The sequence below is a fragment of the Fukomys damarensis genome, unplaced genomic scaffold (genome assembly GCF_012274545.1).
Source record: "Fukomys damarensis isolate Sample0158 unplaced genomic scaffold, DMR_v1.0_HiC HiC_scaffold_21, whole genome shotgun sequence".
NCBI classification, from domain to species: Eukaryota; Metazoa; Chordata; class Mammalia; order Rodentia; family Bathyergidae; genus Fukomys; species Fukomys damarensis.
In genome coordinates this window covers 29831298-29855885 of record NW_022900933.1, presented here as the reverse complement: position 1 = coordinate 29855885, position 24588 = coordinate 29831298, and the positions used below count along the sequence as shown (strand labels likewise).

Sequence of the window (24588 nt, the reverse complement as noted above, 5' to 3'; positions counted from 1 at the left end):
TCCAGTGATGCAAACAGCCCAAGGTGGCGCCTGTGCCACAAGTCTACCACCACTGTTCTATAGGTATTGAATATTTGGAAATGTGAAGAGAACTGTCAAGGTTGGTTCCAAGGATGGGGAAGCTTGACAAGTTGGAAAATCGTGACGACATGTTAGGATAAATGGGTGATTAGAAAGAGTGGGGTTACAGGTAGAGCCTTTCGAGGATGTCAGTGATTAGGAGGGGAGCCAGGCAAGAAATGATCAAAAGATGAAATTGTTTAATTCTGAAACTTTGTCCTTTGTAGCCATAAAACCTGACTACTATCAAAGATAATGGTAAATTAAAACTGAGATGAAGTTTTAATACCTATTTTAAAAGAAAAAAATATTGGCTGGTGTCTATAAATTCAGTATGACCACAGAAGACTCCATTAGTGGGTGTTTTTTTGTTTGTTTGTTATTGCTGAAGCACTGTACAAAACTAATTTCCTTGCTTGTTTAAACATTGCCGGCTCAGAGGGAAGTATGTGGGTCAGCCTGAAGTGGATGTCTCCCAGTGGTCCTGGGCTCTGTGCAGCTTGGCTGTCCACTTTCCTCCTCACCAGCACTGGCTGCTGCTACTGAGAAAAGGCACAATGGACACACATGCACACCACGACTTTACACAGCATGGGAACTACAAAGGTCACACAATAAAACACAGAGACCAATGTGCTCATAAAACCTTTAAATCCTTACAAAAGGGGTTGAACTGGTCTGGTTGATTGTTCAGCCCTGGCTGTATGGCCTAAGCAGAGTGATATGGGAGACCTGTATGATTCTGTTCCTTTCTCCAGTTTCCAAGTAGCATGAGTGATGGGGGAGCTTTAAGCCTTGTTTGGAACCAGGGTGCAGATTCTCCAGCAGGACCAGAAATCAGGGACCTTTCCCTATGGTCAGCTTTAGATCAGCTTTGGGGAAAGGTAAGCAAAGCCCTATGCGATCTCAATGTGAGCCCTTCTCATGTTCCCACACATCCACATTTTAAATAATGTAAAGATTTTTAAGGTCCTCTATCCATATTTTTAAAAATACCTTGCATACTATTTAAACTGTTTTTTACTATCCTTTGGGACACTGTGCCCCCAGACAAGTGCATGGCATCAGGTGCCTCTACTTCAAGGTACCAGTTTGTGTACTTGCCTCGAACACATTTTGCACAGACTCAAGAAGTTCTAGACACAGGTTTCCTTTTTCATATATTTCCACAAGTTCAAAGTGATATTCACAGCACATTCTAAATTTTGGCCAAGAGTAAAAGCAAAAATGCAGGCCAGTGCCACCGCCATTGCTCCAGCACCAGGAAGGTGGCTGCACGGGCGCCCTTGAACCCCCCATACCCCCTCACTCTCTCAGACCTCCTGATTGTGCCAGTCTTTGGACCCACTCTGCAGATGTAGAGGTGGTCATAAAGGGTATTTTTCTGAGCTCCCAACTTTGAACATCTTTAAAGAAGGGGCAGGGGACACCTGTAGTAGAACAGTGTGGAGTTCAACCCTTCAAGAGGTCGGGGAACTCAGTCTGGGCCTTGCAGCCTGAGGTCAGTCTGCAACGTGGGGTTCTGCCATCAGCTAGCTGAGATCAGGGGACTTGGTTCTGCATATGGCAGCACATGTTGTATATTATGACAGCCGAGATATAGTCTGAAAGAAGCCCTTCAAATTCATTTTTTTTTCTTTCTTTTCCTCATTCCACTCTGCAAATTCTTTTTTCTGTCCTCTTTCTCTAACTCAGTCTCTTGCTCCATCATATTACCCCTCATCTCCCTTTCTGTTTCTGTTCCTGCCCTAACTCAGATTTCTTCTTTTGTCATTTTTTTCTCTTTTCTATATGTTCTTTTCTTTTGTCATTCCACCTCACTCAAGGGTCAATAGTTTCAAGGGAAAGTGAGCCCCAATTACTGTTAAGGGGATATATTCTTTTCCTTAAACTTCTGTCCATCTCTTTTGAACTTAACAGTTTCTCAAAGATGGTGTGGTTATTTTATGTCCACTGGCTTCACTTGCAACCTTCTCCAATGCTTTTACTTATCTACTCCTCTCCTCCTAACTCTGTCTAAGTCCCCATCATAAATGGTAAATATGCTATATTGAAAAGTTTGTTCACTGCAAGCATATTTTGGACTGCTTCTTGATTTTAGTTTAATTCACATGGTTTAAAGGTGATAGTCTAATGACTACCACAAGTGGTCAAATTATAAGTTATGCTTGCTCTTCAGCGGCCTGCCTGCCTGAGATCACCTGGCGGCGGGTGCGCGACCTCCCAGACTGCGCGACATCAGACCCAGTAAGGAAAGTAGCCGCGCGGGCACCCTTGAAACACCCCCACGATCCCCCCCCATTCTCAAACCTCCTGATTGGGCCAGTCCTTAGACCAACTCTGCAGAGGCATAGGTTCTCATGAAAGGTAGTTTTCTGACCTCCCAACTTCGAACATCTTTAAAGAAAGGGCAGAGGTAACCTGTAATAGAACTGAGTGGAGTTCAACCCTGAGGGTAAGGAAACTCAAGTTAGGCCTTGTAGATTGTGTTCAGTCTCAGTTGTGGGGAACTGCCATTGGCTAGCTGAGACCAGGGGATTTGGTTCTGCATATGGCTGTGCATGTGATATAATATGAGATCAGAGACAGCCTGAAAGAGGCCCTTCAAATTCTTTTTTTTTCTCTCTCTCTTTTTTCTTTTTTCCTCATTCCACCCTAAAATTTCTTTCTTTTTTCTGTCCTCTCTCTCCAAATCAGTTTCTTGCTCCACCATATTGTCCCTCATCTCCCTTTTTATTCCAGCTCCTGCCCTCACTCAGACTTCTTCTTTTATTATTTTTTTGTTTTTAGGAGGGGTTTCTCTTTATGTTCTTTTCTCCAGTCATTTTACCTCACTCATGGCTCTGTACCTTCAAGTGAAGACAAGCACCTGTTATTGTTAAGGGGATATATTCTTGTCCTTATTCCTGCACTCTCTCTGTCCCCCCTGAATTTAATAGCTTTGTAAAGATAGTAAGGTAATTCTACAACCTCTGGATTCACTTCAAACCTGCTCTAACTCTTTCACTTATCCAATCCTCTCATTCTAAGTTGAACCCCCCCATCCTAAATGGTAAAGATGGTATATTGAAAAGCATATTCACTGCAAACATACTATGGGCTGCTTCTTGAAATTAATTTAATTCACATGAGTTAAAGGTGATACATTAATGACTACCACAAGTGGTCAGTTTGCAAGCTGTGCCTGATCCTATTGGGCTGCTGAATGTATCAGTTGGGATAAAGGGTTGTGATTGATTTAAAGAGTGGTTTTCTCTGATATTATGAAAATGAGCTTGTCTATGAGTCATTAGAAACTCAAAAGCTAAAACACAACTATATTAGGAAGATTTAAGTATTACCCAGAAATTAAAGAAGGACAACCCAACAATAAAAACAAAAATGAGAAAACACTTAAGCAAGACACAAAAACAGATTTCCAGTTCACCAATGGCAAATAGTAGGACAAATGAGGATGAAAAGTCTGATAGTGAACCAACAGGACTCCCTGGACCCATAGCACAGGAGGTAACAAAACTGATCAATCAGGCTCTAGAAAAATTCAAATCAGAAATAATTTCCCAGCTAACCAGAGAGATGATGAGCAAAATAGAAGTCATGATTCGAGACTCTAGAGCAGAAACTGAGAAAAAAATAGATGAGCTCAAGACTGTGATAGAAGCCATGAAGACTCAGCATAAGAAAGACATGGAAACAATGAATGCCCAACAGAGGAAAGAAATGGAATCCATAAAACAGATTCAAACAGATATCCAGGAGATTAAAAACTCTATTGAAAGTGTACGCAACAGAATAAAAGATTGCGAAGATAGAATTTCAGATATAGAAGATAGGATAGCAGTCAGTGACCGTGAAAAAAGAGGTCTATTAAAAACAGTAAGGGATCATGAGAAATCAATCCAACAACTCCTAGACGATACAAAGAAAAATAACATAAGACTGATAGGAATTCATGAAAAAACAGGAGAAAACACAAATGATATAAAAAAGCTCTTCACAGAATTAATGACAGAAAACTTCCCAAACAGAAGGGAAGAATTAGACATACAGATAAGTGAGGCATATAGAACCCCAACTAGCCACGATCAAAAAAAATCTACACCTAGACATATAATAATCAAGATTCCAGAAATCCAACAGAAAAACAAAATACTACAAGCAGTAAGAGAAAAGAAACAAATCACATGCAAAGGGAAGCCCATTAGAATCACAGCAGACTTTTCAACACAAACCCTTAGGTCAAGGAGAGCCTGGAGTGAGGTATTCCAAGTCCTAAAAGAAAAGAATCTCCAACCTAGACTTTTGTATCCTGCAAAACTCTCTTTCAAAATAGATGGGGAAATAAAATACTTCCACGACAAAGAGCACCTGAGAAATTTCATGAACACCAAACCAGCACTGCAAGGAATTCTAAACAATATCCTAGAAAAGGACAACGAAATTCACAATAACATGAGGCCCAACAGACCAAATCAAATAGGCAAGGCAAGAAACTAAAAGGAGATGGGAGAAAAAGTAAAAAGAGTCAACAAATGGACAAAAACATGACAAGAATAAGTCAAAATATATCAGTTGTAACCATCAATGTTAATGGCCTCAATTCACCAATCAAGAGAAACAGATTGGCAGAATGGATTAAGAAGCAAAATCCAACAATATGTTGTATACAAGAAACACACCTAGTGCAAAAGGAAGTCCATAGACTGAAAGTGAAAGGATGGAAAACAATTCTCCATGCGTCAGGAGTCCAGAAAAAAGCAGGGGTAGCAATCTTATTCTCAGATAAAGTAAATTTCAAACCAAAACTCATTAAGAGAGACAAAGAAGGACACTACATCCTTGTAAAGGGAACAATTCAAGAGGAAGAGCTGACAATCATAAACATATATGCACCAAATATAAATGCCCCCAACTATATAAAACAAATATTAAGTAACATGAAAAACCAAATAAGCACTAATACAATTGTAGTGGGGGATTTAAATACCCCACTATCACAAATTGACAGATCTACTAGGCAGAAAATCAACAATGAAATAATAGAACTGAACCAAGCTTTGGAACACATGGACTTAATAGATGTTTATAGAGTATTCCACCCCCAAAAACCAGAATATACATTCTTTTCGGCTGCACATGGATCATTCTCCAAAATAGACCACATACTGGCTCACAAAACAGGTCTAAATAAATGCAAAAAAATTGAAGTCATCCCCTGTTTATTATCAGATCATAGTGCAATCAAACTAGACATCAATAGCACAAGAAACTATAGAAACTTCACAAGCACATGGAAACTGAACAACACTCTCCTAAACAATCAATGGATTACAGAGGAAATTAAAGAAGAAATTAGACAGTTTTTACAAATAAATGAGAATGCCAATACAACATACAGGAATCTTTGGGACACAATGAAAGCAGTTCTACGTGGAAAATTCATAACATTGAATGCCCACACTAGGAAAACAGAGCGGGCTCAAATAAACAACTTAACGATGAAACTTAGACTCCTAGAAAAACAAGAGCAAGAAAAACCCAAAGCTCGAACAAGAGAGGAAATTATAAAGATCCGAGCAGAAATCAATGCAATTGAAATTAAGAAAACGATACAAAAAATAAATGAAACAAAGAGCTGGTTTTTTGAAAGAATAAATAAAATTGACAAACCCTTAGCTAATCTTATCAAAAAAAGGAAAGAAAAGGCTCAGATCCATGCAATTAGGAATGAAAAAGGCGAAGTCACAACAGATCCGAAAGAAATCCAGAGGATCATGAACACCTACTTTGAGAACCTGTACTCTAATAAAATGGAAAACACAGAAGAAATGGACAGATTTCTAGATACTTATGAATTACCAAAGTTGAACGAAGAAGATAAAAACATTTTAAACACCCCAATCACAATCAGTGAAATTGAAAATGTAATTAAAAACTTACCAACAAAGAAAAGCCCAGGCCCTGATGGATTCACTGCTGAATTTTACAAGACATTTAGAGAAGAACTACTACCATTACTCTTCAAACTTTTCAATGAAATTGAAAGAGAAGCTATACTTCCAAATTCATTCCTGGAAGCAAGTATCACTCTGATTCCCAAACCAGAGAAAGATACAACCAAAAAGGAGAACTACAGACCAATCTCCTTAATGAATATAGATGCAAAAATCCTTAATAAGATACTAGCAAACAGAATACAGAGGATTATTAAGAAGATCATCCATCATGACCAAGTCGGATTTATTCCAGAGATGCAAGGGTGGTTCAACATACGAAAGTCAGTGAATGTAATACATTATATTAACAAAGTCAAGGACAAAAACCATATGATCCTCTCAATAGATGCAGAAAAAGCATTTGATAAAATTCAACACCCATTCATGATAAAAACCCTGCAAAAAATTGGAATAGATGGTCTATACCTCAATTTAATAAAGGCTATTTATGAAAAACCATCAGCCAACATCATATTGAATGGCCAAAAACTGAAAACCTTCATGTTAAAATCAGGAACAAGACAAGGATGCCCACTATCGCCACTTCTCTTCAATATAGTTCTGGAAACATTAGCCACAGCAATTAGACAAGAGAAAGAAATTAAAGCAATAAAGATAGGAAAGGAAGAAGTTAAACTATCATTATTTGCTGATGATATGATACTCTACATTGAAGATCCAAAAAACTCCACCAAAAAACTTCTAGACTTAATTGACAGATTCAGTAAAGTATCTGGATACAAGGTGAATACCCAAAAATCAATAGCCTTTCTATACACAAATAACAGACAGACAGAAAGAGAAATAAGGGAAAAAATTCCTTTTACAATAGCATCCAAAAAAATGAAGTATCTAGGAATCAATCTAACAAAAGAAACAAAAGATCTCTACACTGAAAACTACAGCACTCTGAAAAAAGAAATCGAAGAGGATATAAAAAAATGGAAAGATATCCCCTGCTCCTGGGTAGGAAGAATCAACATAGTGAAAATGGCCATACTACCGAAACTGCTATATACATTCAATGCAATGCCAATTGAAATTCCAACACTATATTTCACAGAACTAGAAAAAAGAATCCAAAAATTCATTTGGAACCACAAGAGACCTAGAATAGCAAAAGCCATTATAGGCAACAGTCACATGGCACCAGGTGTAACAATTCCCAATTTGAAACTATACTACAAAGCCACTGTGATAAAATCAGCATGGTACTGGCAAAGAAATAGGCCTGAGGATCAATGGAACAGACTGGAAGACACAAAAACAAATGCAGATGTACTCAGCTACCTCATCTTCGACAAAGGAGCTCACCATCCTCAGTGGAGGAAAGATAGCCTCTTTAATAAATGGTGTTGGAAAAACTGGATATCAACCTGTCACAGATTAAAATTAGACCCTTATCTTTCGCCATGCACTAAATTAAAATCCAAATGGATTAAAGATCTAAATATTAAAACAGAAACATTAAACTTGCTGGAAAGTAAGTTAGGCAGAACTCTGGAAGACATTGGTATAGGAAAAGACTTTATGAACAAATCCTCAGTAGCACGGGAACTAGCAGAAAGAATCAACAACTGGGATCTCATCTTACTAAAAAGCTTCTGTACTTCAAAAGAAACCATTAGCAGAACTAAGAGACAATCTACAATGTGGGAAAAAATTTTTACCAGCTGTACCTCAGACAAAGGACTATTATCAAGGATATATAAAGAACTCAAAACAATCAGTCCCCCCAAATATAAAGACCCGATCCAAAAATGGGCATCCGAAATGAACAGACATTTCTCATACAAAGAAGTGAAAGCAGCAAGAAAATATATGAAAAAATGTTCCACATCACTGGTCATTCGAGAGATGCAGATGAAAACAACACTGAGATTCCACCTCACCCCACAAAGAATGGCTGCTATCAAGAAATCACACAATAACAAATGTTGGCGGGGTTGTGGGGAGAAAGGAACCCTCCTCCATTGTTGGTGGGAGTGCAGACTAGTGCAACCACTATGGAAATCAATATGGAGATACCTCAAAGAGCTTGGACTGGAGGTTCCATTTGACCCAGCCATCCCTCTGTTGGGTATCTTTCCAAGAGAACTAAAAGAATCATATCACAGAGAAGTATGTGCACCCATGTTTATAGCGGCACAGTTTGTAATAGCTAAATCTTGGAAACAACCTATTTGCCCATCCGTTGGAAACTGGATAAAGAAGATGTGGTTTTTCTATAAAATGGAATATTACTCAGCCATAAAGAGCGAGAGAATAGATTCATTCATAGGAAAATGGATACATATTGAAGATATACTCCTAAGTGAAATAAATAAGTCCCACATGTGTAAATACCAAATAGTTTCCCTGGTGTGAATATTCTGCAACAATGCATAAGATTCTAATAAGATTACTGACATTTAGAAATGGGAGGAAAGGAGCTAAAGGTGTAGGGAAGGTGTGATACGTAGGGGAAGAACAAAAAGGGAAAAGAAAAAAATGTGAGAGAATGAAAAGATGAAAATAAAGTGTTTGTAGATGGGGAGGGGGGGAGGGGGTGAAGGGAGGGCAGAGGTAGGGGGAAAAAATGAGAATCAAGACTTGTCATGTAGAGGTACATGATCCCAACAATGAATGCAGCTGTACTGTATCCCTAAAATGTACCAATAAACTCAAAGCTGAAAAAAAAAAGTTATGCTTGATCATATTGTGTTGCTGATTGTATCAATTGGGATAAAGGATTGTGATTGATTTAATGAATTGTTTTCTCTGACATTATGAAAATGAGAATGTCTATGAGTCATTAGAGACCCAAAAGATAAAGTGCAGCTATATCAGAAAGATTTAAGTAATAACCCAAAAATGAAACCAAGGACAACCCAATAACAAAAATAAAAATGAGAAAACACTTATGCAAGACACAAAGACAGACTTCCAGTTCACCAGTGGCAAACAGTAGGGCAAATGAGGATGAAAAGTCTGATAGTGAACCACCAGGACACCCTGATCTCAAAGCACAGGAAATAACAAAACAGATCAATCAGGCTCTAGAAAAATTCAAAACAGAAATAATTTCCGAGATAACCATAGAGATGGTGAGCAAAATGAAAGTCGTGATTCGAGACTCTAGAACAGAAACTGACAAAAAAATAGATGAGCTCAGGACCACAATAGAAGCCATGAAGGCCCAGCATAAGAAAAAAATGGAAACAATAAATGCCCAACATAGGAAAGAAGTGGAATCCATAAAATAGATTCAAACAGATATCCAGGAGATTAAAAACTCCATTGAAAGGATTGCAACAGAATAAAAGAATGCGAAGATAAAATCTCATATATAGAAGATAAGATTGCAGTCAGTGACCATGAAAAGAGAGGTCACTTAAAAACAGGGGATCATGAGAAATCGATCCAACAACTCCTAGATGATGCAAAGAAGAATAACATAAGACTGATAGGAATCCATGAAGTAGCAGGAGAAAATACAAATGACTTAAAAAAGCTGTTAGCAGAATTAATGACAGAAAACTTCCCAAACAGAGGGAAAAATTTGACATTCAGATAAGTGAGGCATATAGGACCCCAACTCGCCACGATCAAAAAAAATCTACACTTAGACTTATAATAATCAAGATTCCAGAAACCCAACCGAAGAACAAAATACTACAAGCAATAAGAGAAAAGAAACAAACCACATGCAAAGGAAAGCCCATCAGAATCACAGCAGACTTTTCAACACAAACCCTTAGGTGAAGGAGAGCCTGGATTGGGGTATTTCAAGTCGTAAAACAGCCTCCAACCTAGACTGATGTATCCTTCAAAACTCCCTTTCAAAATGGATGGGGAAATAAGATACTTCCATTACAAAGAACACCTGGGAAACTTCATGAATACCAAACCAGCACTACAAGGAATTCTAAACAATATCTTAGAAAAAGACAATGAAGATTACAACACCATGAAGCCCAGCAGAGTAAATCAAATAGGCAAGGCAAGAAACTAAAAGGAGAAGGCAAAAAATTAAAGAGTCAACAAAAGGCCAATAACATGACAATAATAAGTCAGTGCATATCAGTTATAACCATCATTGTCAATGGCCTCAACTCACCAATCAAGAGAAATAGACCAGCAGAATGGATTAAGAAGCAAAATCCAACAATATGTTGTATACAAGAAACATACCTAGTGCAAAAAGAAGCCCATAGACTGAAAGTGAAAGTATGGAAAACAATTCTCCATGCAACAGGAGCCCAGAAAAAAGCAGGGGTAGCAATCTTATTTGCAGGCAAAGTAAATTTCAAACCAAAACTGATTAAGAGACAAGGCCACTACATCCTTGTAAAGGGAACCATTCAAGAGGAAGAAATGACAGTCATAAACATATATGCACCAAATATTAATGCCCCCAACTATATAAAAGAAATATTAAAAAACATGAAAAACCAAATAAGCACTAATTGTAGTGAGGTATCTAAATACCCCACTTTCACAAATAGACAGATCATCTAGGCAAAAAAATCAACAATGAAATACTGGAACTGAACCAAGCTTTTGAATGCATGGACTTAATAGATGTCTATGAATGTTCCACCCCACAAAATCAGAATATACATTCTTTTCAGCTGCACATGGGTCATTCTCGAAGATAGATCACAAATTAGCTCACAGAACAAGTTTGAATATCACAGAGGAAATTAAAGAAGAAATTAATTAGTTTTTACAAATAAATGAAAATGTCAGTACAACATACAGGAATCTATGGGATACAATGAAAGCAGCTCTACATGGAAAATTCATAGCACTGACTGCCCATAGTAGGAAAACAGAGCAAGCTCAAATAAACAACCTAATGATGAATCTTAGAGTACTAGAAAAACAAGAGCAAGAAAAACCCAAAGCTCAAACAAGAGAGGAAATTATAAAGATTAGAGCAGAAATCAATGCAATGGAAACTAAGAAAATGATACAAAAAATAAATGAATCAAAGAGTTGGTTTTTTGAAAGAATAAATAAAACCGATAAACTCTTAGCTCACCTATGTTTATAGTGGCACAGTTTGTAATAGCTAAAACTTGGAAACAGCCCATTTGCCCATCAGTTGGAAACTGGATAAAGAAGATGTGTTTTTTTTTGTAAAATGGAATACTACTCAGCCATAAAGAATGAGAAATTAGATTCATTCATAGGAAAATGGATACATATTGAGGATATACTCCTAAGTGAAATAAATAAGTCACACATGTGCAAATACCAAATAGTTTCTCTGGTGTGAATAAACTGTAATAGTACATAAGATCCTAATGAGATAATTGACAATGTGAAATAGGAAGAAAAAGGATAAAGGTGTAGGGAAAGTGGGAAGGGTAGGGAAAAGGTAATAAGGGAAAAGAAAAAATACAAGAAAATGCAAAAATAGAAATAAAGTGTTTGTAAATGGGGAGGGGAGGAGGAGGTGAAGGGAGGGCAGGGGTAAGGGGAAACAATGAGAACCAAGACCTGTCATGTAAAGGTACAAGATCCCAATAATGAATGTAACTGTACTGTATACCTAAAAATGTATCAATAAACTAAAAGAGGAAAAAAATGCATTTAAATTTTGGAATGTGCCCACCTAAACAGGAGTCCACCCTCAACAGTAAATGGGACAGACATCCCAGAATCAAAGCACTGGGAAAGTCAGGGAGATTGGAAAGGATTCTTCAGTTTATGAACTTGGGGCAGTGGGATTGCGAGGCTGACACCTTTACAATGGGGGTACAGCTCCTCTAACTGGCACCTGTCCCTTCCATTACTGGCTGTTCTGCTTCTGTCCCATGCAGCACTGTGCAACCAACTGGAATAACCTAAAGAATGGAGACTATTATAGATGTACTCATGAGCGAAGTTCAGAACAGTACTTTCTAAATAACAGAACCAAACAAGGTATAGAAAGGATCCAGAAAGAGCCAGGCACCAACAGTTTCATGAAAGCAATGAGAAAACTGTTTCAGGATGACAGGGAGAACAGAGAAATGAAGAAATAATTCTGACTTTAGTTGTATATTGGAGAAAGACAAAAGGTTGGCTTTTGAAGAATTTCAGAAACGTGGAAGTGGTCAGCAGTTGTCAAGGAGCCTAAGAAGGGCAGAGTCTTCGTGTCATTGGTGGGAATATAACACGAAATCCTCATTTAGTTCAAGTAATAAATCCCCTTGAAGGAAATTTACTCCTCAGCTGACTAGTGTTATGTAACAAAATGCCAGTATATCATTAATACCTGTAGATTTTAAATGTGCTTATTTTTTACATTGTAGCCCCAAAACACTATTTTTACAAACCATTTGGAAGTAACATTTTGATATTCTTTGATTCTACTCTTTTGAAATTTCACTTATCCCTCTCTGAGATTTATTTCTAGGTCATTGATTCAGATTCCCAAACTAGTGTTTTCTATAAGCTTATTTTATGCCTACTAGAGTTTCAATTCAAACGTTTTCCAACAGAAGCAACTGAAATAGCTTCAAAAACATTTTTCATTTTTCACATCTACCTTTTTCTTGGTTGATTATACCTTTCCAAAAACCCAGATTGATGATACCTGAGATAGTAGCATGTAGTAACCACACAAGCTTTTTTAGAATTGAATGAGAAATATACTTTAGCCTTGTCCTGGTTCTTGAAGTTGTCTTTTAGTGCAAAAAAGGAGCCGATCAAGGAAAAAGTGTATTAGAACCCGTCTTTATGCATGACTTTGGGGAAATCAATTTTTAGAGTTTCTCGGCTATGAAGTGAGAAGATATTACAGGCTCAATTAGGTTTCTTTCACATTTAAAAAAGAAAAAAAAAGCTCAGAATCCATGACTCTGCAGTTTGTTTTTTCATTTACTAATCAAGCCTACCAAGTGGTACGGTCCCGTGTTTAAAGGTGATCAGGGTATTCCTCATGCATTCTCCTCTCGCGGCATCTTAGTTACTTTCTTCGTTGCTGGGACAAAATACCTGGCTCCCACGAATTAACTTAGGAAAGGTTTCTTTTGGCTCACAATTTACAGAGGTTTCAGTCTATAGCCAGCTGGCTCCAAGGCAGGGTGGCAGGCAGCGAAATGTGACAGTGGAGAAACAGTTTAGGGCATGGCAGTGGGAAGCAGAGAGGGAGTTGGGAGGGAGAGAGAGACCCTTTCAGGTCCCGACCCCAGGGACCCGCCTCCTCCAACCAGGCTTCACCTCCCAAAGCACATTTAGCTGTAAACTCATCCATGCAGTCCACGGATGAGTAGCACACACGTGCGATCCAATCACTGCCCCAAAGACCCTCCTGTGAGCACATGAAGCTTTAGGGGGACGTCTAAATGTAAAAAACACCCTGTTTCCTAGAGGTGCTCTGCCCTCTGCCTAGGATGGTACCTTCTAATCTCTCCCCACTTTCAGCTGACTCTTACCCTTCCAGCCTCAGATTACCTTTTGTGTGTGTGTTTGGGGAGCACAGAGTGGTATCCTTGGCACCTAGCACTTCAATGAAGATCAGATATTCAGTAAATATTTGATGATAGAGAAAATGGGCTATATTGTGTTATTGTTCCCTGTGGTGATTCTCCACACTGCCTAACCATCAGAAGCAATTATGATTTAGCAGCACAGAGTTCCAGGGCCTATCCCACTTTAGTATTTGAGCTTCTAGGAAAGGGCTTATGTATCCACATTTCAAAATATACCCACAGGTAATGCTCCCATGAGAAGGACTAGTTAGTCTTTCTGAGTTCCTTAAGGAAACAGAATACAGTTTCTGTCACTCTGTTTTCAGGCTCTAGGGTGATTTCTGGCAGAAATTAGATATACATGAAATGTTTGTGAATAAATGAATCTAACTTTTGAGAAAAGTAATAAATAATAAATGAGAATAAAATGCCCTTTCTTCTGTTTGCAGATATAACACCTTGGACCTTTAAAGACTGATTCATGCTAACCAAACAAAATTATATTTTTAAAGAAATGAAATAAATTATTTATATGACCAAACCACCAGTTTTGGTAGGATTCATAACTTGTTATTTGTTATCTAATAATTATGGCTAGGACTTCTTTGCTTTTATGACTAATTCTTATTTTGTGGGAAGTTATTTGCATTCATTATTACCACCTTGCCATTGATTTTATTGTTTCTTCAGAAGTCACAACCCATCACTCTTTTTTAGTGATATAATTCTAACAAAGTTTAAGATAATTACTTTCTTTGAGGTAGGGAATGCAAAATGGTAAAATAAGTAGGAATAGTCTTAACTCTGTTGTCTCCTAACTTCACATTTGTGTGTGAGTTTCGGTGCTCCAGAGGAAGACATGAATAGAATTTTTTAAACTAAGAACATTATATTCTCCAGAATACAAAAATGTCATCACTCATGCCTTATTGGCCTGTATCTTAGTTATCTATTGCTGAGTGATGAATTAGCCCGATGCTTAGCTGACTAAAACACTTAGTGTCTCACTTCAGATGGAGGCCAGGGATCTGGGAGTGGCTGAACTGGGTTGTTCTAGCCATCTCCTCTTTTTGGAAAACACTACCGTTTGGAGGCTTCACCAGGGCTGGCGGATTCATTTCTGAGGCGGCCTGCTCAGATGTCTGCTGAGCTGGTGCCTGTTGTTTTCTTCCAAGACCCTTTCATCAGGCCTTGTGTGTCTTCATTTCGTGACATGGGGCTTCCTCAGAGCAAGTGGTCTGGGAGTGCATGGAACCTAGAGGAAGCCCCAGTGCCCACACTTAGGGCAATGGCTACGTGGCTCCCTATTAAAGTATGAACATCAGAGAATTAGTGAACATAATTTAAAGCACCACAGCCTCTAACATAAAACTTTCTGCTACCTCAGATGTTTCATCCAGTATCTGAGAACATCTGTGAACGAAGTCATTTGCTTAGTTCTTATCCATGAATAGAAGTCAGATATCCAAATTCCCAATTTCTACTTCATTATTTCTATTGTCTACTTCTTAGCCTTTTGTATAAGATAATGAGGTACAGGGGTAAAAAATATGAAGTGTTAGAATCAAAAGATGTCATTTTCTGTCTGTGTTCCAGATGACAGACTTTCCCCGTCTAGACTACAATTTAGAACTTATCATCTCTGAGAAACCTTCTTAATGAAGGTTGTTAAAAAAAAAAACAAAAAAAAAAAACTTTAAGCTTTCTGCCTAGTTTCCATTTGAGCCTGGGAGTGCCAGTTGCACAGTTTTCACGTATTGTTCAAGAGCAGGCGTTGGGAATGATGAACTGTCAGAGGAAGAATCATACCATTAAACTAGAGCTTCTTCAAAAACAGAACCATCAAGTGTGACCATGAAGTATATTGTTGTCAATGTAAAATATGAACCTTCAGGAAAACAAGAGAAAGGCCCAGTCACCAAGAACGATAAGCTCGTGTATGTGTGTGTGTGTGGGGGGTGTCAGGGTGTTCAAATTACCCCAAAGGTATTTGTTAAGTGAGCTAGGAACTAGGCATTATGGTTTTACATAATTGCATCATTTCAAGTAAGTTCTCATTCAGTTCTTCCTCTTCCTCTCCAGTCTAGTGAGCCTTTCCTGCTCTGTCCATCTTCATTATAGCTCATGCCATGTTGGGTTGGTACTGGTTTTGGTCTGTTTCTGTCTGCCCCATTAGCCTGAGAGTACTTAAAGGGCATAGCTAGGACTCGCTTCTCTGAATTCCAAGTGCCCAAGACAACACCTGGCCCTTCGTTGATTTTTTTGTTTGTTTGTTGTTGAACATAACAAGCCCCTAAGTAAACATCATCATGTTCTTTTTCTAAGAAAGCTTACATTCAATAGGTTAGGTAACTTGACTGCCATCCCATGGTGAGTAAGTGGCAGAATTTGGATGTAAAACCAGGTCTGTATTTGCTGCTTCAACTCAGATGCTGTCAGGAAGACTAAGAGGGAACCATCGGAAGGCCCAAGCAATATCCTTGCAGGCCTCAGTAGGAGAAATTACTTTGGAGATATTTTTGGTGTTACCTATAGTGAATTACTACAAGTTAAGAGAGTATCAGAAGAAAGTCTTTTGATGGGATAAAAAAAAACTATATACCTATTAGATTAACATCCACAATTTATGAGAACCCCTATAACTCAATAGTGGAAAATGATCCAATTTTTAAATGGGCAAAAAACTCGAATATACATTTCTCCAAAAGGACACAGAAATGGCTGACAAGTGTATGCGAAAATGCCTGATATCATTAACCATCTGTGAAATACAAATCAAAATCATTGTGAGACACTACCTCATGTCTGCTGGGATAACTGTTAACAAAAAGCAAAAAGGTAACAAATGTTGGTAAGGGCCTGAAGAAAAGAAAACGTTTGTACTCTGTTGGCAGGAATGGAGATTGGAGCAGCCATTGTGGAATATCGTACCTATGGAGTTTTGTAAAGAAATTAAAGCTGAGGCCAATACGCAAAGGAAATGAAATCATTATCTCATAAGGATACCTGCACACCTATGTTCATTGCAGCGTTATCCACAGTATCCCATATATGAAAACAGCCTACATGTCTACTGATGGACAAATGAATAAAGATAATGTGGCATATTTACACACACAGCAGAATATTACTCAGCCCTAGAAAAGAATGAGATTTTGCTGTTTGCTACATCATGGATGTGCCTGGAAAAATTATACTTGGTAAAATAAGCAAAACACAGAAAGACTACTACATGATCTCACTTACATGGGGAATCTAAAAAAAAGTCATATATATAGAGAATGAAACAGTGGTTACCAGAAGTGGGATGGGGTTAGTGAGGAGATGGGGAGAGTGTATGTCAGAGGATGCAAAGTAGTAGGTATGTAGATGAACAAGTCTAGAAATCTAGTGTACTGTTTACAGGTCATCAAATTGTACTCTACCCGCTAAATGAGTGGACGACATCATGTTGTATACCTCAAATATAGACAATAAAATTTATTTTAAAAAGAAAATGAGCTGGCCTATTATATTCAGTTATAAAAGGATTTTTGGTGTCACCCAGTGTTCTTCATTGTCTAAAGGCTACGCTGAAAATTCCTCACACCAAAAATGCAAAGAGAAAATCTTCTTTTCTTTCTCATTTTTTTTTTTTGCCAGGGATTCTGTCCCGGTTGGTGCAGGAATTTAGCATGGTATGTAGATAGGAAGCAGTGGCTCAATATGTGAGATTGTGTGTCAGAGCACATTACCTAGACTCCCTGATCACTCCTGAGAGGCTCACTGCGAGAGTCTCCATACCGCATGAAGGTAGTAGTAGAAGGCTGGGTGTTTAAATTACCTCTGTGTGGTGGTGGACCGTGGAGGAGTTAAGGATGACTGCTAGGCCTCAGCTGGTGTATCTGAGTCAGCATTGGATCTGTGTGGTGTGACGGTGCACAGGAAAAGGAGCGGCTGTGAGTTTGATGGCGGTGTCAGCTTGGGATGCGCATTTAAGTGTGAGGCACCTGTGGGACAGTAGGGAAGATGTTCTGTCTGGAAATGGACGTCCAGGTCACAAGCTTTCATGAAAGAAGAGCTGTCCAGGATATCTGGGAGAGAGCCTGGGCTGAGGCCGTTGTCTGGTAATGTCAGTCCAATGACTGCTGTTAAGAAACGAGCAGACAGCCTGTCCTGGATGCAGGTGACTCTGCTGAGAATCTCAGCCACTGTCTCCACATCCTGGATGAGGAGAGACAATGAGTGACTGCTTGCTGGTTGTCGTAGAAGGAAGCTACCACGTTGTCCTGTAGGATGAGGGCCCTCCTTTCCACCCATGGCTCTTGGCAGCCGCTCCATAGAACTTGCCTCTACTTGTTATGTTTTGGAAATCCTATTGCCTGCTTTCTTGTTTGTTTGTTTGTTTAATGCTCTAGATCTCTTTTGAGATGTCAATCATATTTCTTTTTACTAGACAACTTCAAATTCATGCTTTATTTTCTTGGGAGAATATTTCTAATAGATCTGTAACCTGACTTTTCCATACAGATGTTGCTACAGAAGATTGTCATGAGACCTCCCTGATTAGTCACTTGCTGTCTGACTCAGTTATTTTAAATTTTCTCTCTTTCTTTGTCTCAATGAGTTATCTTAAGATGTAACACATTTAGCTTTTATTTTGATCTTTAAAGTTCTCATTTTTCATTTGTAGCCTGTTCCCTTTTTTGTGCTAATCTGAGAGCATAATTAAGATGTCTGACTTCGCTTATTCCCTTACAAACATTGCCTAACTCTTCTGCCTTTAATTAGCTGAAATAATTCCTGTGTAAACAAATAACAGTTGCAGATTTTACTACCTACACTCTTTTCTTCTGAGGCTTTAACTGCATCCCATGTTTGTTAAATTAGTCTTTTTTTAAAAAAGAAAAGTGACATATTTTGTCACTTTCTGTGATGCCAATAGAAAACAAAGACTCACTTCTACTTCTGTATTTTTTATTCTTGTTATGCCTTTTATTTAATATTTGTTTTAGGGGCTAGTGTAGCAGGTGAAATGAGGACAAGCTTCGGAGTCACACTGACTTGCAAATCTCAGCCCAGCCCCTTCTTAATGGTGTGACTTTGGATAAATTGCCCAGAGATCTGTACCTCTCTATGCCTAGGTTTGCTCTACTTGAAATGGGGATGGCAGGCTGAGTGCAGTGGGATGTATCTGTAGTTCCAGTTGAGGGATGCTGAGGCTGGAGAATCACTTGAGTCCAGGAGTTCTAGGTCACCTTGGGCAACGTAGTGAGACCCTATCTCTATTTAAAAAAAAAAAAGGATGATGATATTTGCCTCATGCGATTATGAACATTAGGCAAGCTAGGTGTTTAGCTCAGTGATTAGAATATACTAAGTGCTCAGTAAATGCTAACTGTATTTTATATGGTAGAGGCTTTCTTCACCAGAGGGAGAAAGGAAAGGAAGCTTCCTGTCCCTCTGTGAAGCAGACCAGAAGATATCCACAGCATATTGAATACTTATATTGAATACTTATAGCTGACTTTTTAAGAACACTCATGCATTTCTACTCCAACTAGCTGAATTGTAATTTGTTTCCAAATCTATTTATGTTGTTTCTTGTTTGTGTTTGTTCCCAAACCTATTTATGTCAGTTGAACTTGTTGTTTTAATTACATAATTTAATTAAATATTAGAGAAAGAGACACAATGTAAGTACAAAAAGACAGTTGCTTTTTCTATAAAAGTTGACTTCAAAGGCCTTGAGAGACTTAACAAGAGATTACTCACTGAAGTACCTGGTATAGTCAGATTCACAGAGACAGAAAGTAGAATGGTGGTTGCCAGGGACTGGAGGGAAGATGGAAAAGGGGAGTGAATGTGTAATGGGCATAGAGGTTCAGTTTTGCAAAATGGAAAGAGTTCTGGCCATGGATAGAAGCAATGGCTGCCTGACAGTATGACTGAACTGCCCCTTATGGGTTACAGTGATAAATGTTATGTTATATCTATAATTTTTAAAAACCTGTCACATTCACTGTGGGTAAGACAACTGTTAAAACATTGGGAAGAGGGTAAAAAATTTAGATGTGTTCCACATCTAGATTGTTTCCAATGGACTTCAAGTTTTTATACTTTCAGGAAACCATCATAGGTAATGCATTTTTGGTGTAATTTATGTAAGATAGATGAAGATATGCTGATCAGTGGACTAGTTCTTAAAGATGAAAGCTTCGGCATACATCAGAATATTAGGGGCTGAATACATGTTTATGTTTCAAGTTTAACATTTTACATTTAATTTATAGCAAACAGACTATTAAATGGAGACTTAAGCAACTTGTAGTTGCTCTGCATCGGCCACCCAGGGGAGGGGATAAGCCTCAGGCAGGCGCAAAGTCATCTGCCTGTGGCTGAGGGTGAGTCTCCAGGGTCTCCACTGTGAACCCACAGCAGATGTTGCTGGGGGATCTGAGTGGCACAGTGCAGGCTCCACGAGGTGTATCATTTTGTGTGTGTGTTTCTGCCATTTGAGCAGACTTTTAAAAATTAGCAGTTGACTCTTGGCCCAAATTGCTTCTGATAGAGCACGTTTGCTGTTTCTACATAGTCTTCTGAAGGTCTCATTGTGTTTGATCTTCTTTACATACAACAGTTGGCCCATTTGTGATACAGCAGGACTGGATTCTCACCAACCTACAAACCGATCAGAGCTGGTACTTGGGTATTCTGTATCGGAAGCTCAACTGATCATAGGCTTCTGTCCACTTTAACTACTTTCTAGTGTATTTTGAGATTCATGGGACTAGCTACAGGTTTTCTTAAATTTCCAGAGATCCCTTTGGCATTTGATGATCTACTCTGACAAACTCCATTTTTGTACTCAAGGTCATCTTCCTCTCATGCCCTGTGACCTGCGTCTATGCTTGCTCTATGCTTGCATGTTCTTCAGATAATCTTACATCTGCCACGGGTAATTTCCCACCTCAGTGGCCTTTCCCCTTTAGATTTCGTGTCTTGATAATGATCGTCAGGCTCTTGATGACTGACCTTCATGATGCTCACATCTCATTTTTAGGCACACAGGATCCTGTTCATACTACTGTTTTTGTTTATTGTTTAATACAAATGCACTTTTCATTTCTGTCAGCTTCTTTTGCCTCCACTTGTAATACTAGAAGGGAATTCTGAATTCCTTTGCAAGTGTGACCACAAATATAATGCAGAGATCCACAATTACTCTTGTGTCTGTTTTCCTTTGGCATTTTAACACATTGTAGACCTTTTAGTAGGAACACCATTGTTTCATTTTACTTAGCCCTTTGTTTAGCCAAAAAATTTTTTTGTTTCCTTGGTTTCAAATTTTATCTCTTTATGTGAACTGGGAACCGAAGCCTTTCATTTGACTTGTGATCTTGTACATTCTGGAAGCTCATACATGTAATCGTGGAACAAATAAAGCAGCTGGGAGAAATCTTTCCTGAACAAAACCCAAGTGGGGCATTTGGGTGTGGGCCAAGATTTCAGCAGCTACAGAGGGAGATGTAAAAAGGCTGCCTATATTACAAGGCCAACAAATCACTTCTGGCCCAATAGGAATGTCCTTCAGGCAATAGTCATAGAGAGTAGGGACTTGCATGTTTCATTGTCTGGCCACAAAATAAAGTGTTCAGTATGACCTTCCAAGGTCTCTACAACAAATTAACTCCCATAATAACAACTAAAGGTGGAGGAGCATTGTTGTACAGTAGGCTGAGCAACAGATTGAAATTGAGGCTCTTCAGACCAAGCTCAGCTTTCCCAGTGCACCGCTCTATGGGCCTAGGCAAGATAAGGAGCATTTAACTTCCTGGTGCCCAGTTTCTCCATTCCAAATTAAGAGCTGTAATACAAATGTAGTTTAAGGAGTCCCAGGAATTTACTGAATAACAGACCAATTATAAATGATGCCTATCAAATGAAATTTTTTGTTTACTTCCTCTTTTTAAAGGAGAAAGTTAAGTGTCTGTCAATGATCAGATAATTGGTGTATATCTGTATAGTAGTCCCTTGGTTCACAAACTTATTCCTGCCATGATTGGAGAAAAGGTGACCATGTTCATATTCGTGTGGGCAATATGGCTGCCGCCGTGTTCATCGCCTGATGCAGAGTTCACAGACAAAAATAAAATGTTACCAAATGCTTCTGTTTATTCACAAAAAAAGTGTTCATGAACCGAGGTACCACTGTACATTTACACACACACACACACACACGCACACCCCCACACACACATACACTGAAGCCTAGCTTGGAACTGGATTTTTAAAAATGTGTTAAGGGTTTCCTAAGATTTTAATCATTTGTCTGTTCATTGAGCAATATTAATAGATGCCTACAGCAATACTTCTCAAACTTTTGATGCATAAGAATCATCTGGAAGTCTTTTAGAAACATCCCTCCTGTGGCCTATCAACAGTTTCTGATGCAGAAATATTGTGATGGGGTCTAAAACATTTGCATCTGACAAACTCCCAAGTAAAGATACTATTGACATGCATAACATACTGTGGGTAGCATTCTAAGGCTCTCAGAACACCAGGACAAAGAAGATACAGTCAGGTCCATAGGAAGGTGGGGTAATATCAGTACTGTCTAGTGTGATAACGCAATCAGTGTGTGCACACATGCATGTGAGTGGGCTTTAAAGGCATTTCAAAGCACACAGCACAAGTAGATGCATAGAGAGCTGAAATCATGTTGCCCCTTCAGGGCCGCAGAGCTTGCATTCCTGGAACAGAGAGCACATGGCTGGTTGAGAGGGGTTGGGGGCGCAAAGAAGGAGAACCTGAGGCAGGAGAGATGCCAAGAACTAGGTGTCACAATTAAAAGGCTCACGTACTCTAAGAAATTTGGTTGTTTTCCTAACCCAGAACAATGGGAATGGAAAAGAGAAAATTAGAGATTCACGAGAGATCTCAAGGGGGTGGAGTTAACAATAACAAAATTTGGCCACAAATAACTTAGTCAAACCAAGAACCTCACTGTGACAACACTTTAGTTGGAAATTCATCTCTTGGTTGTCTGATTTCTTCAGTTTGGGTCATTTTTGTGCACCATATGGTGCCTTACATGTTGTTCTGGTTTAGATCTTGAATGTCCTTCAAAGGTTTCATGTGTTCAAAGGTGGGGTTTTGGAAAGTGATTGGGTCATAGGGGGGCTCTGCTTAGTAGTGATTGATTCATTGATGAGTTCCTAAGTAAATGTGCTGTTAGGAGGTGGAAAATAGTTAGAGGCGGGTCACTGGAAGTGTGACTTGGACGATTATATTCTTGCTCCCAGCTCCTCTCTGTCTGCTTCCTGGCTGCCAGGTAGTGAGCAACTTTCCTCTGCCAGTTCCTTCCAACATACAGTTTCTCCCTTGGAGCCTGTAAGCCACAGACTGAACCTCCCGAAGCTACTACTATACACATTCTTAGAGATTAACTGGGATTTTAAAAAAATTATTTTCTAGGCACTTTTTCTGTTAGTGAATAGTCAGCTGGTCGTCTTTGTCCTAACTTGATTTTAATAATTGACTATTGGAATATCAAACTATTAAGAGTAGAAGTATCTCACCAAAATATATTTTCTCATTACAGAGGGAATGCTTACTTATTACAAAAGCTATACACAAGTAAAATACCTCACATGATCCCACCTGCATTTAGAAAATTCTATCTGAAACCTCTAGAAGCAAACTTGTAAAATCTTTTTCTACATACATGTGTGATCTTCCTTACCAAAGTAAGATCACACAATATATGTTTTGAAAATTAGCAGCATCTGAACTTAATTCTTTTTGTTTTGAGACAGGGTTTCACTATGCAGTTTAGGGAGACCTTGAACTCATTATGTAACTGAGGCAGGCCTCAAACCCATGGCAGTCCTCCTGCCTGAGCCTCCAGAGTGATATATGATAATTGTCTTGGGACCATAATTGACCAAATTTAAGTAGGAAAAAAGAAAAATTCTGAAGCCTATCACTGAACAGTATTCCTTTTGACCAAATTATTTTAACAGTGTTGTTTTCACCGGCTTGATTTGAACTAACTTGTTTGGATAAATTGCTTTCAGTCAAATGATCAAGATAGAAATTAATAGGATTTCAGGCTGGGGGTTTAGCTCAGTGGTTCTGCCACCTACCTTGCAAACACAAGGTCCCGAGTTCAATCCTCAGTACCAAAAGACAAACAAACAAACAAATTAATAGGGTTTCCAGACTTATTGGGTAAAAGAGGTGTGCTGACCCAGGCGCATTCAGACTCTCAAGCCAGTTTTGGCTATCTTTGCAGTGACTTCACTTTGGTAGCCTCAGATCAGCAAATGCTACCAATCAGGTTTTTGTTGTTCTTGTTGTTTATCATGAGAGCTGGCTCTCCAACACATAAATAGATGGAGCTGAATGAGAAGAAAGAAGATAAAAGTGCCAGATTTTGGGTTGAAATTGAACAGTGAAATCATATGTCAGTGCTAGGCAGCATGAACTTTGGAGAAGAACGAGGGTTTGGATCCTAAGTGCCATTTTTGCAGTTATTAACTTTCCTAAGCCCCAGGGATCTCATATATGAGATGGGCGTTACTGATATTTTACTTAAAGGAGAGTTACAGATATTAATCTTCAAGGGATTAAAAAAACTATGATAGATTTTATAGCAGTCAAAGAGGAACTTAAGGGGGTTAAGTCTCTCTTTTTTTAGTATATGAATTTTGAGTTGTTTTGGGTAGCTCTGGGCAAAGAATCCTTGAATAACATCACCAATTGCTAACATTATTGTGCTTCTACAGGCATTATTTTCTTCATTCCTCAGAAGAACTGCGTAGGTAGACACCAGTGATATGATTGCCCCTCTTTTGTAGGTAAAGAGACTGAGGTTCAGAGCAAGTAACTTTCTCATGGCCAGACAGCTAGCTGCAAAGTACAGTAACAGTTATCTGGGATAAAAGTATTTTTGAATTCATATACTGCTTTCTTAACCAGTGTGCATACAGGGTCTCACATAGCAGAGATGTAGGGCTGGGGGTTTAGCTCAGTGGTACTGTTGCCTGCCTCTCAAGCTGAAGGACCCAGGTTTGATTCCTGGTACCGCCCCCCCCCCCCCC

General features: G+C 38.7%; 1 protein-coding gene across 7 annotated transcripts in view; it reads left to right on the top strand.

Moving 5' to 3' along the window:
• The window catches only part of Efcab11 (EF-hand calcium binding domain 11), a 188291-nt gene that overhangs the window by 106883 nt on the left and 56820 nt on the right, over window positions 1–24588 (top strand). Inside the window, exon 7 of one of the 7 annotated variants that reach the window (XR_778717.2) lies at window positions 13951–14036. The exons of the other annotated variants lie outside the window; for them this stretch is intronic. The gene's annotated coding sequence lies outside the window, so the exon portion shown is untranslated. Of the gene's footprint in view, window positions 1–13950; window positions 14037–24588 lie in introns of those variants that run through there. 7 annotated transcript variants of the gene reach the window in all.